This window comes from Peromyscus eremicus, chromosome 4 (assembly GCF_949786415.1).
Source record: "Peromyscus eremicus chromosome 4, PerEre_H2_v1, whole genome shotgun sequence".
Taxonomy (NCBI): Eukaryota; Metazoa; Chordata; class Mammalia; order Rodentia; family Cricetidae; genus Peromyscus; species Peromyscus eremicus.
In genome coordinates this window covers 100438570-100451882 of record NC_081419.1, presented here as the reverse complement: position 1 = coordinate 100451882, position 13313 = coordinate 100438570, and the positions used below count along the sequence as shown (strand labels likewise).

The 13313-nt window shown below is 42.5% G+C and overlaps 1 protein-coding gene across 2 annotated transcripts in view; it reads left to right on the top strand.

The window, feature by feature from the left end:
* Positions 1 to 269: 269 nt before the first annotated feature.
* Positions 270 to 13313, top strand: part of Gabpb1 (GA binding protein transcription factor subunit beta 1) — a 52906-nt gene continuing 39862 nt past the window's right edge. The window contains exon 1 of one of the 2 annotated variants that reach the window (XM_059261323.1): positions 270 to 678. The gene's annotated coding sequence lies outside the window, so the exon portion shown is untranslated. The remainder of the gene's footprint in view (positions 679 to 13313) is intronic. The other variant, XM_059261322.1, reaches the window with a different exon arrangement.

The following is a 13313-nucleotide window of genomic DNA, read 5'->3' as shown; positions in this document are numbered from 1 at the left end:
GGTAAATCCTAGGTTCCTAAGTGGCCCTTCCGCCTGCCGGGAATCTGCTACAACACCCCACGGGCAAGCTTAAGCTCCAAACGTCCCGCAGTCCCCGCGTTTCACGTGCCACGCCGGGGAGAAAGGACGCTTAGCACACGCACCCCAGTCCCCACACATCCCGCCCCACGGCTCGGCGCGAACACCCGGCCGCGCACATGGCCACCGCAGCGCTCACCCCGCTGCCGCGCAGGCGCCGGGCGAGCCGGGACTTGCGGTCGCCCAGCGGATCATTCCGCCGCAGCCTTTGTGTGGCCGAAGGCTAGAAATGGCTTATTTCCTTTCTCTCTGTTTAAAGTCAAACCCAGACCCCTTCGTCCCTTTCTCCCGCCGGAACGGGGCCGGGGGAGGGTAGCGGCAGGCCCGCTCCCGGGGGCAGTGGGGCGGAAACCGGCGCGGGCTGGCGAGGCCGCCGCAGGCATGCTGGGAGCTCGCCCGCCGTGTCCCTCCGCGCCGACGGGGACTTTTCGGTGGGGATTTTGGGCGCCGACCAGACGCGGCATTTTCGGAAAATAGCGCCCTGTGCAGCGAAGCGCTCTGTGTGTGGCGGGGCCGCGTCAGCCCTGCCGGCTCCGAGGCGCCGCGGTCCCCGCACCTCCTCCCGCTGCTCCCCCGCCGCCGCTCCCGAAGCTTTTCCAGGTCAGTGCGGGTCTGTGTAGGGCCCTGTTACCACCGGATGTGGAAGTTGATCTCTTCGCTGGTAAAAAATAATTCCACTTCCCCCGGAACCCAGATCATCCCCGCGATTTCCTGTTTATTGCATTAAGGCGCCGGGTTTCCGGGGCTCCCGGCCCCGCTCGTTTGGCGGGGGTCGGCGGGGTCGGCCTGGGTGTCCGCGCCGCCGCCGCCGCGCTTTGTCCGCCCGGCGCTTGGCTTCTGGGAGGGGCGGCAGACATGGTGGCGGCCGCCGCCCCCTCCTCGGTCAGGCGCCGCGGCCTCCTGCGGTCCCCACGGGCCGGGGCTGCGGTGGGGTCGCAATGGCCGTGGGGGTCCGGGCCCGTGGGGCGGGCGGCTGGAGAGGCGGCGCGGCCCCCGCCCGCTCCTTTGTCTCGGCGGCCTGAACGCCGGGTCGGGCCGGGCCGGGCCGACGACAAGCGGGAAGGCCGGGCCGGGCCGCGATGCCGCGCTGGGGCCCACGGGGCCGGGAGCGCTCGGGTTCTCGGCGGGAGCAGCCGGCCCGGGGCAGGGTAGACGGGAGAGCCCTGAAGGGACGGAGCCTGCCAGTCTCCGTGGTGGAGACTTTTGCCCGGGAGACTTCGCCTGCGGAACCCACGCGAGCGCGGGTGCGGGACAAGAAGCCGCGAGTTTCGTCGGGTCATCTCTTGTCTAGGCACAGATCGGTGTTGAGGGTGCTGTTGGGAACCTCTCTCCCACTGGGTTGAAGCCGCGTGCCTCGCTTGAAGTGTGCATCTCCAAAATGAAAGCTCAGGGAAGGAATGGCACGGGCCTAATTGCTGTGTCTTCCCTTGAAGCTTTTGCTTTCAAGCCCGCTTGGACTGTGTCTGAGCAGACACATCTGTTTAAAGCAGGGGCGAGACCACAGAACTTCCGAAAGGGAGCTTCATAACGTGGAAATAATTTTAAGTTCTTTCTCCAGACACTGGTTTGCTGTCCATTCAGGCAAGTTACTTTCTGAAGTGTTAAAACGTTGGGGTACTTGTCCTTGTGAAATAGTTGCCATTCCAGAATTTAAAACGCACCGAATTTATTATTATGCGGAAGATAGTTTTATCTCACAGAGATTCGTCCAGGTTAATTTAATTTAACTGGTAGATTTTTGACTTAGGCCTTCAGACTCTGACTTTGAATTTTAAGGAAACAGATAACTATTATCCCTTTATTTTTCTTATTTTGTGAAAAGTCGAATTTATATGTAACGCATGATTTAGGCAAGAGTCAACGTTCTTTTGCATTTTTGCAAATCGTTTTAGAGCCTAAACAGAAAACAGATTCTCGAATCTATTTTTTGCATGCAGTCTTGTGATATCACACCACATAACCACTGGAAAGCACTGTACACATTGTGCTTTTATTCTTTGTACAAAATATGACATCTTACCCTGTTTCTCACCATGTAAGTACAATCAGGATATTGTACAAGACAAACTTTAAAAAAATATATGAATGAGAAGAATGATTCCTGTATTTTGCGAGAGAGGGCTCTAACTTTTTAAAAGATGGGAATTTTAGATACCTAAGCATTACAGATTATAATTTGCCAATGGTGTTGAAGTCTCAGGAACATTTGGAAAGAGGCAAAGTGACAAGACATTTTAAAGTTCCAGTTCGTGTTTAATGGTGTACACAGGTAATAAAGCAGATTTATGAGCACAGTAGATATGCTTGTGAAGACCTGGGTATAAATGTCTTTTTCAAGAGGACACTGAAAGCACCGTAGAGTTCCATACTTTGGTTGAAAGTGAGGCCTTTGCTTAAACAAAGCATAAGTAATATGCATATATACTGTGCATATATAAGCTCTTAGCTCCCTCTGAGTCAGTCTGGGTTTCCTAGGTGTGATTAATGTGTAAAATTTCAAGATGAGTTTGGGCTTACTGGTTTTGAACGGAAGCTGAGTTTCCAGTGGTTTCTTGTGACCTCTAGTCTGAATCTGTCAGTTGGCCTTTCTCTGCTGTTCCATCAACAGGAAGCATCTGGCCATTCTTCATGTAATTGTCAGAAAGTGCCAGGTACATTTTTAATGTGTGCTATTCATATAAAAAAAAGATTGGATCTTAGTTAATTTTATTTGATTTTGGTTGTTTTTTCCCCCTCCTCCCCTGGCATTTAAAAAGCCTTTAAGTATCTCTTCAGGTAACAGTGAAGGCAAACATTACATACTCAAAATATGTCACATGAAATTTTAAGTCAGAAATTCATTTTTGAGGGAGCTAGAGTTTCTTTCAAGTTGCCTAGTGCCTGTAAATGCACTAATGGGGTCCAACCCTCATTTCACTGGGAGACATTAGAGACTCTCATCATGTTCTTGAACATCTAGGAACTTGTTTATAGATCAACAAATAAGACAGTTTGACACCTGTAAAGCTGGGCGGTGGTGGCGCACGCCTTTAATCCCAGCACTCTGGAGGCAGAGCCAGGCGGATCTCTGTGAGTTCGAGGCCAGCCTGGTCTACAGAGTGAGTTCGAGGACAGGCACCAAAACTACACAGAGAAACCCTGTCTCAAAAAACAAAAACAAAAACAAAAAAGATTTTGACATCTGTATACGATATGTAATGATCTAGCATTTCTATCTCCTAAACTTTGTGTGTGTGTGTGTGTGTGTGTGTGTGTGTGTGTGTGTGTGTTGGGACCCTTTCAATTCCTCTGCTTAGTTTATAAAATAATAATTGTAAACTCTCTTCACTTGAAGTCAGGTAGCGTTCCAGTGACCCCAACCATGGCTTTACAACTAATAATTATGTTTCTATAACATTAATGGCTCAACTTGGGGTCAGTAGTAATTAGCAGTTTACTTTTCTGAAGATATGTGTTCCTTTATCCCTATAAAAGATACATTTAGTGTCAGAAGAAATTAGAGTTAAGACCTGTTTCCTCAGAACTCAGCACTGTAGTGTTATTCAGAAAGGTTAGTGCATCTGTTTTTGCTCTGCTTATGTTTATGACATGGAAGTAGAGAAAGTAATTTCTCCAAAGATAAATCTTGGTTTATCTTGATGTAATAAAGCTGTGAAGAGTTCCAGTTGAAGCATTGTTGATAACAAGAGATGTTCCTGACTCTTCCTGTGTGCCTTAGTTGTCTTCTTTGTGCAGTAGGGATCATTCTAGCACCTGTCATGGTGAGAGGAATTGTTAAATGAGTTAGTACATATATAAAGTGGTGGAATTCAACCTTTGTAATGCTCTGACCCTTTGATACAGTTCCTCATGTGGTGACCCCCAACCATAAGATTATTTTTATTGTTACTTCAGAACAGTAACTTTGTTACCGTAATTGTAATGTAAATATCTGTTTTCTGATGGTCTTAGGTGACCCTGTAAAAGGGTCAGTTGACCCCAAAGGGGTCGTGACTCCAGGTTGAGAACCATAGCCTTAGTTACTAGATTGGTAAGTTTTTCTAGGTATTTTTTTTTACAGTCTCAGTTTAACCTCAATTTGCCCCAAACTTACTATGTAGTCCAGCTGGCCTTGAACTTGGCGTAGCACTTGCTTCATCCTCTCAGATGCTGGGATTACAGGGATGAGCCACCATGCCCAACCTAGTGTACATAGTTATCGTGGGGTCTCAGCCCCACTATTCAGAACCCTTGCAATCAATAATCTTGGAGAGAGAGTGCGTGTGTGTGTGTGTGTGTGTGTGTGTGTGTGTGTGTGTTTAGAAGGAGTCCAGTACAGTATCTCCTTTCAAACATGTCTATTTTAGCTGGAAACTAAAAATTACTAACTGGCTTGCTGTCAGATTTGGTAAGATTGCTTTGCATTTTATTCATTCATTCATTCGTTCATTTATTTATTTGCTTTTGTATGGGTGCAAGAGGGCCATGGCACTTGGAGATTACAATTTGGGACATTTTGGGGGCCATTTCACTCCTTTTACCACATGGGGCCTTGGATTAAATTTAGGACTAGCTTGGTGGCAGAGATCTTTGCCCTGGGGCTGGAGAGATGTCTGAGAGCGCTCACTGCTCATTCAGAACGTTCAAGTTCAGTTCCCAGCACCCTTGTCAGGTAGCTCACAACTGCTTGTAATTCCACTTCTAGGGGACCTGACCCAACTCTTCCAAACACTTGTGGGATACATAACATCCTGTTCCTGTGCATCACACACATTAGAAAAGACCCTTTACCTACTGAGCCAACTCACTAGCCACTGTGATTCTACTTTTTAAATTAGGCTAAATACACTGATACTGTAATTTTATTATACAATGCAGTATCTTTTTCTAGAAGAATCTCGACTGTTTATTAAAGTTAGTTGTTTCAATCTCATTACACTTGAGAGGTAGGCTACTGCTGATCTGGTAGTATATTATAGTAGTGATTCTTTAAAAGAAGTGAGGGGGGGGCGTACCATGATACTGCTTTCTAACATAGCTCCCACCCATTTGGTAGATGTAGAGAAGTGGTTATCAAAGCCATAAAATTATACTAGACTTAAGTTTCTTTCATGATGAAAAACTACCTGCTGGCACATGGTGGCACACACCTTTAATCAAAAAAGGCAGAGATCTCTTGAGTTCAAAAACAATCTGGTCTACAAAGCGAGTTCCAGGACAGTCAGGGCTACACAGAAAAACCTTATCTCAGTGTCCCCTTTCCTCAAAACAAAACAAGACTATTGGAACATAGCTACTTTGCTGTATCTCCCCTGTGTCTATAACACTTATACCCAAACAGAAAACACTGGTGTATAAATGATATAAAAGTTTTCCTTTATATTCAAAATGGTTTATGTGAAATCTTTGACCTTTTCCCATGTGACTGATCACTCTGTATTTCATCCTTTTTTGTTTTTTGTTTTCTTTCGAGACAGGGTTTCTCTGTGTAGCTTTACACCTTTCCTGGATCTTGCTCTGTAGACCAGGCTGGCCTTGAAGTCACAGAGATCCACCTGGCTCTGCCTCCCGAGTGCTGGGATTAAAGGTGTGCGCCTCCACCGCCCGCCTTATTTCATACTTTCTATTCATAGGGACCCCCACTGTCTTTCCCTTAATATTGTGGTCTGAATGTGTCCTGAAATTCTTGTTGAGGATACTAGATGATGAATGTAAATCCCTTATGCGTGAGATTAGTGCCCTTAAGAAGAGAACTGCAGGCCGCCAGTTTGCCCTTTCTGTGTGGTGGTGCACACCTTAAATCCTAGCGCTCAGGAGGCAGAGGCAGGTGAATCTCCGTGAGTTTGAGGCCAGCCTGGTCTACATAGAGAATTCCAGGACAGCTAATGCTACACAGAGAAATCCTGTCTGGAAAAACAAAAAACAACAACAACAAAAGAATGCTGTTGACCCATACTACTGTGATCTTGGACTTTGTCCTCTGGGACTGTGAGAGAGAGAGTTCTCTTGTTTGCAAACCACCCAGTTGGGAGTAGCTTGTTTGTGTCGCTCAGACTGAGACACCTTTGTCCAGTGCATTTAGACATTAGTCACTTTCATATTTACTGTGCTCCTTTTATCAGAACTTCCTAGCACTGATTGCTTTAGTTTGACCTCAAGTCTTAGCACATGTAAGGTCTAATAGTTAGGATCTTGACCACTTTAAATTGATGGTAAACAATTTCAGTAGTCACATGGTAGCTACTTGGGAATAATTTTGTTAACCTCATGTTTTTGTTTTCTTCTGATTTTTTCTATTCCTCTTTAACTCCCAGTTGATACAGTTAACTTCTATTTACTGGAAAAATGCAGAGTTTAAGCTTGTACATTATTTATTGTCACTATGGTGAATTTCAGTTCTGCCATTTTGTAGACTCTATGAAAGAGGAATCTTGTATTTTCAGGAACTAGCTGCTATGTGTGACTTTTTCTTTCTGGTTACACCATTATCTGTAAAGGTTTATTCCCCCTTCTTTCAAATATGCAAACATAAAATGGGAGAAGAAAATAAATTTCAGAATTTATTCCAGTGTCTGCCTCATTCCTTTATTTCATTACTGTTAAGAGCCCAGGTACAATTTTTGCTCAAGGTTCTTTTATTTACTTCCCTAACTTACTGTAACACTGGATATCATATTCAGACTGCTTAAGTGAACTTCTTTTTTGTCAGTAATAATGGACTTTATCTTGATTATATGGAGCTAATACAGATAAATTGCTTGACATTATTTAGGAACATTTTAGGTTTATATTATGTGTATGAGTGTTTTGTCTTCATGTATGTATGTGCATCACTTGCATGCCTGATTCCTGCAGAAATCAGAAGAGGGCATCACATCCCTGGAATTGGAGTTATGGATGGCTGTGTACCATCAGGAGGGTGCTAGTAATCGAACTCCTGCCTTTTGCAAGTGCAAGTGCTCATGACTGCTGAGCCATTACTGCAGCTTCCTGTTGCTTGATTTCATAAAGGCGCTTGTTTACTTCTCTTTATTTAATATTCTGTTCTTAAGCCCTTATGATTATTGTCTTTGTGTTTTGTGATTCTCTTACCAATGTCATCATTCCTGCCAATAATAAGATCCTCTCCTCCCCCTCTTTTTTTCCCCCCCTTTTCAGATGGCTGTTTTATATGCTGCTGGTGTCTGAGAGTGTTCATGGTTTAGTGGAAAGGGAAAGAATTTTCATCACCTGTAGACTTATTACTTCCTAGCCTCCCATCAGTCTCCAGTTTTTCTCTTCCTAGCTTGAAGTTGCCTATGATATGTGCTTTTCTTTTATTATATCCACCAAGCAGTAGTTTTCTTAGATTCTCCTTCCTTGAATTCATCTAGCATATAGCTGCCAGAATAATTTCCTCGAAACTTCCAAATCCCATGCTCCTAATCTAAAAGCTTAAGGACAGAACTTGACTCTGTCCTTTGTCCTCTCCACTGTGCTGTTGACTTTTGCATTCACCACTGTGCCAAGCAACATGACTTGAACCTGTGCTGAATAAATGTTTGAGTAGATCAACCCTTTGAACAACCCCCAATAGTCTTCAGTAGTTTACAGGCTAAAGTCAACTTTCTGATGCTCAGATGTTTTCATACTACATACTGCTTCTTTGACCTTATTCATGAAACTTCTTGAAACTTCATGAAACTTCTCTTTCTTTGTTGATAATGTTCTTCCCCTTTCTTCCCTTTTAAAACTTAGATGCTTATCCTATACCAGGCTGTCTTCAGCTCTCACAGTAATGAGTAAAACAAAACAAAACTAGCAGCTGCCTTTTGAGTGAAGGATGTAGTAAACAGTTTCTGGTGTTGGGTGGTAGGTAATGAGTGAAATAGAAAGGAATAAAGCTAGGCAAGGGGAGAGATGGTGTGCTGTGGCTGCCACTTGAAGTGGTCAGAGGAACTCAATACCTGGGTGTCAAGAGTGAGGGAACATGTTCTGGATTGAGCAACCCAAGATCCTAACGAGGGAGCATGCTTGGCTTGTTAGAAGATGCACTGAGATCTATCTTTGAACCTTTATCGCAACAATCAAAGTAGTTTTTTTAAAACTTTGATGGGCCTCATATATCAAAGCAGGTACTATTGAGCTACATTTTCAGTCGTTAGATATCTTAATAGTAGCCCACAGTAGGAAGTATATATATTACACGTAGTGGTCATATATACTTATTACTTTGTTTTTGTGCATATGTGCACATGTAACTTATATGCTCAGATTTTAAAAGAATAGTGGTTCTAACTCATAGAATGATGTGTCATGGATCATGGTCTTGAAAGTAATTGAAATCTGGTAGTACCTACTTCTCTGAGTTATGGTTTCTGTTGCTGTGAAGAAACACCATGACCACAACAATTCTTATATGGGTCAGCTTACAGAGGTTTAGTCCATTATCGTCATGGCGGGAATCTTGGCAGCATGCTGGCAGACATGCTGGAGAGGTAGCTGAGAGTTCTGCATCTGGATCTGCAAGCAGCAGGAAGAGATGGTGAGCCACTGGGCCTAACTTGAGCTTCTGAAACCTCAAAGCCTACCCTAGTGACACATTTCCTCCCACAAGGCCACACCTACTCCAACAAAGTGACAGGTCCTAATCCTTTCAGATAATGCTACTCCCTATGAGCCCGTGGGGACCATTTTCATACCACCATGCTAAAATTTTTTTTTTTTAAGTCTGAACTATATAGGCTGTTTTTCATTATAATCCATATATTCTTTTCATTGCTAGCAACACATTTTTAAGATTAACACACTGCACATACAGAATACAGAGGTATGACGATCACTGCATTGACACATGGCCTTCTATGTATATTTCTTTGTCTTGGGAATATCCAAGATCAGCCCTGCTAGCTGTTTTTAAGTATTCATTTAATTGTTATAAATCAGTTCTTCTGTGCTAGAGAACATGAGAATTCATTCCTTCTCTCCATTGGAACTTTACCCCCAACCATCCTCTCTATTGCTTCCTGCAACCTTCCCAGGCTTTTGTTACCACTGTCTCATTCTTAGAGATCATACTGAACTTCTACACGTAAATAACAGTGTCTTTCTGTGCTTGAGGTCTTAACATAGGTAATCATGTTAATGCACATGACAGTTTCATTATTTTTCATGATGAAATACTCCACTTATAGACCACATTTCTTTAATTACCCTTGGTGGGCATCTAAGTTGATTCCATATCTTGGCTGTCCTGAATAAATAATACAATAAACTGAGTGCAGCTATCTCTTTGGCATGCTGATGTGATTTCTTTTAGGATGTCAATTCAGTAGTTGGATTGATTGATCACATGACAGTTGTCTTTAGTTTTTGAGGAATCTCCCATTATTGCTATTTATAATCCTGCCAGCAGGGAGTGTTTCTCTTTAGTTTTGTTAGAACTTATTTATTTATTTAAATAGCTTTTTTAATTAGGTTGAAATGGTCTTTCATTTTGATTCTGGTCTTTGGTTTTTGTTTTATTTTGAGACAAGGTCTCACTTTATCTCTGACTGGTCTGGAACTTGCTTCTTGGAATAGGCTGTCCTTGAACTCTGAGATCCACCTGTCTCTGCCTTGTGAGTACTCAAATTAAAGGTGTGTGCCACCATGCCCAGTCTTCATTGTTTTTGATTAGCAATTTCTTTAAAGGTTAGTGGTGCTGAATGATTTCTTTTTCTATGTAATTTTTTTTTTGGTGTGTGTGTGTGTGTGTGTGTGTGTGTGTGTGTGTGTGTGTGGCAAAATCATGCTGAATTTTATTTTATAACATAGATGTGTACATTGGTGAGGTGGGTTTGACTGAATGCTTTTCTAAGTGGTACTTTACTTAGTCTCGTACCAATGTCTAACCTTTTTCTGCTAGCATAGACATAAAATATTACTACACTTTAATTCATAGTCTCTAGTCAGCGTTTTTGTTTAAAAGCTCAGTTAGAAAGATACAAGTAGCTCTAAGGGGGGCATCTGTTGTGATGAAAAATTCTCTTGCTGTCCTGAAAATCCAAAAGAAAAAAAAGCGGTAAAATAAGGCAGGAGGTGGTGGCACAGGCCTTTAATCCCAGCATTCACAGGCAGAGGCAGGCGGATCTCTGAGTTCTAGGCCAGCCTGGTCTACAAAGCAAGTTCCAGGATAGTTAGGGCTACATAAAGAAACCCTGTCTCAAAACAAAAACAAAAGTAAAAGATATAATAATTTTAAAATATGAAGGGATTTGTTCTAGTTCTTATATTAATTGCTGATTTATACCTGGATTCAAATGTAGGGTATTTTAAATTACTAAAACTTTAAATTGTGGGAAATCTAAAGTTATAATAAGTCATTTTTAGGATAGTTTCTGTGTTTGTTACAAAGATAAAAAAATGACAATTTCCTTCCTTGCTTATCTTGATTTTTTTCCCCTCTTAAACACTATGCATATTTTATTATCAAACTCTATTAATAAATATTATGTATGTGGTAGTGGTTAAGTTTTTAATCATTTTTTTTTGTTTTTAATCATTTTTAGTTTCTAAATTTTCAAAGCATTTTAAAAATAAAGCATACAAAAATGACTAAAAGATTTTATTTTATGTATGTGTGTGTGCCTGAGTATGTGCATGCACTCCGTGTTTGTGGATTCCAGAAGAGGGCATCATATCCCCTAGAACTGGAGTTAACAGGCGCTTGTGAGCCATCCAGTGTGAGTGCTGTGAACTGAACCTGGGTCTTCTGCAAAAGCAGCAAGTGCTTGTAACTGCTGAGCCATCTCCAGTCCCATTTTATATCATTTTTTGGTGGTTGTTATTTAAAAAGAAAGATTGGTTTTTATTTTTAAATTTGTTTGTGAGTGTCAGATGTCTAAGACATTGGATCCCTTGGAGCTGGAGTTAAAGACAGTTGTAGCTGCCCAACACGGGTGCTGGGAACCAAATTTGGGTCCACTGGAAGAGCAATACGTAATCTTAACTGCAGAGTTATCTCTAGCCCCCATATTTCTGTTTCTGAGAAATATCTGTTAGCATCATCTGCCAATTTTTCCATGAGATAATCAATACATTCAGATAATCAATTCATGTAAAGTATTTTTGGCTAAGATTGTGACTTTTCGTGTGAATTTTTTACTATTGTTTTTCTTTATATATATATGTATATATATATGTATGTATGTATGTGTGTGTGTATATATATATATATATATATACACACACACACACACACACACACACACACAAGATTGGTTTTTCGAGACAGGGTTTCTCTGTGTAGCTTTGCGCCTTTTGCTTTGGAGACCAGGCTGGCCTCCAACTCACAGAGATCCGTCTGCCTCTGCCTCCCGAGTGCTGGGATTAAAGGCGTGCACCATCACCACTTGGTTTATTTTGGGTTTTTTTGAGACAGGATCTCTTGTTGTTGTTATTTTTAATATTCTGGGTTTTTAAAAATTTTTTAATTTTTTATTTTTTTGAGACAGGATCTCTCTATAGAGCCCTGGCTGTCATGGAACTCCCTGTGTAGACCAGACTGGTCTTGAACTCACAGAAATCTACCTGCCTCTGCCTCCCAAGTGCTGGGATTAAAGGCATGTGCCACTATGGCTCTGAGCAGAAAATTCCTTAGGCCTTTTTTACCAGAGTTGGAAGATTAGTTGGGTGGGGTCTTGGCCTGAGGTCACCACTCCTTTTGTTCAGATCAGCTCGTCTTAATCTCCTATTGGTCAGCACAAGCACATTGAATTTCCTGATGCTCTTTGTCTTTTCAAATTGTACATTTTTGTCTTTCTTTTTGTTCTTGTTGCTCCTTTTCATTGTGAACCCGAATAAGAGTGATTACCAATAACCATGCCACATAGCCAACAGTAGGCTGTTTTGAAATCTCCACAAAGGCTGAACACTGGTGGTGCACACCTTTAATCCCAGTGTTTGAGAGGCAGAGGCAGGCAGATCTCTGAGTTTGTCAAGGCCAATTTGATCTACAGAGAGAGTTCCAGGACAACCAGGACTACATTGAGAAACCCTATCTTTAAAAACAAACAAATAAAAAAAGAAATCTCTACCAAAAGTATAATTATTTTTAATAGCAGCCAAATTTACAGCATTATTCACATAGTCTGAGTTTAAAGTCATAAAGAATACATGAGGAAAGGGGTTGTGGAATCTACCTCTTGAGTCTCTGCATGGGAGGCCCTCAGGCTATTTGTGTGATACCTGGGTTGCGATGCTGTGGTCCCCAAGATGCTAGAGGCATGAAATATCTGCTAAAGAGAACTGCATACACAGTGTGGAACAAGCCCAAGAGAGAGAAGTGTTGTTTTTTTTTTTTTAAAAAAAAAGACCAGGCTGGCCTCGAACTCACAGAGATCTGCCTGGCTCTGCCTCCCGAGTGCTGGGATTAAAGGTGTGCGCCACTGCCGCCCAGAGGGAAAGAAAATTCTTAGACTGTATAGATGTAATATATGATATTGTATACGTGTGTATACTGTACCATCATTGAATACTGGTAAATTATTGGTGGGTCAGATAAAGTGCATGCTTTAGGCAGGGTTAGCAGGTACTAGAGAAGAGAGAGGGTCACTGAGCAGGAACATGCACTCTAGAGCACAAATGGTTTTGAGCAGGTTTGCATTGCTGAAGTAGGTAAAAGAATGCCACGGAAGAAGAAAGATGACCATTTCCCCGATTCTCAGGGACAAGATGCACCCTTCTTAAAAAGCTTTAAGGTGTTAAGAAGGGGCACTTCAGCTGAAATCTAGTGTCACATCACAGTTCCTGTAAGAGGGTTGGTTATCCTGAGAAAAAGTTTCTCTGCTTTGTTGTAGAATATTTTAAGATGTGTTACCTTTGTTTATGTTGCATTTGTTTAATGTTGTGAAGCTGTGTTACTTTGCTTATTTAAAACACCTGATGGTCTAATAAAGAACTGAACAGCCAATAGCAAGGCAAGAGGAGGGTGGGGCTGGCAGGCAGGAGAAATAAATAGGAGGAGAAAACTGGGAGGAGAAGAGCAGCCAGAGAAGGAGGAGGACTCCAGAGGCCAGCCACCCAACTACACAGCAAGCCACAGAGTAAGAAACAATGAAAGGAGCCGGGCGGTGGTGGCGCACGCCTTTAATCCCAGCACTCGGGAGGCAGAGCCCAGCGGATCTCAGTGAGTTCGAGGCCAGCCTGGGCTACCAAGTGAGTTCCAGGAAAGGTGCAAAGCTACACAGAGAAACCCTGTCTTGAAAAACCAAAAAAAAAAAAAAAAAAAAAAAGAA